A 223-nucleotide genomic window follows, 5' to 3' on the forward strand; every position below is an offset into this window, starting at 1 on the left:
GGGGGGGTGCCTGGGTGGTGCAGTCAGTTGAACGTCTGACTCTTGGTTTCGGCTCCGGTCATGATCTCAGTCTTGTAGGTTTGAGCCCCATGTCAGGCTCTGCGCTGGGAGTGCAGAGGCTGCTTGGCTTTCTTTCTCTCTCCTTTCTCTGTCCCTCCCTTGCTCTCTCAAAATAAAGAAATAAACTTAAGAGAAGAAAAGAGAAGAGAAGAGAAGAGAAGAG

The 223-nt window shown here is 50.2% G+C and overlaps 1 protein-coding gene across 1 annotated transcript in view; it reads right to left on the minus strand.

Annotated features, from left to right (window-relative positions):
• The window catches only part of USP9X (ubiquitin specific peptidase 9 X-linked), a 97,275-nt gene that overhangs the window by 11,288 nt on the left and 85,764 nt on the right, over positions 1-223 (minus strand). The gene's annotated exons all lie outside the window — the stretch shown is intronic.

The sequence above is a fragment of the Crocuta crocuta genome, unplaced genomic scaffold (assembly GCF_008692635.1).
Source record: "Crocuta crocuta isolate KB4526 unplaced genomic scaffold, BGI_CrCroc_1.0 scaffold49, whole genome shotgun sequence".
NCBI classification, from domain to species: Eukaryota; Metazoa; Chordata; class Mammalia; order Carnivora; family Hyaenidae; genus Crocuta; species Crocuta crocuta.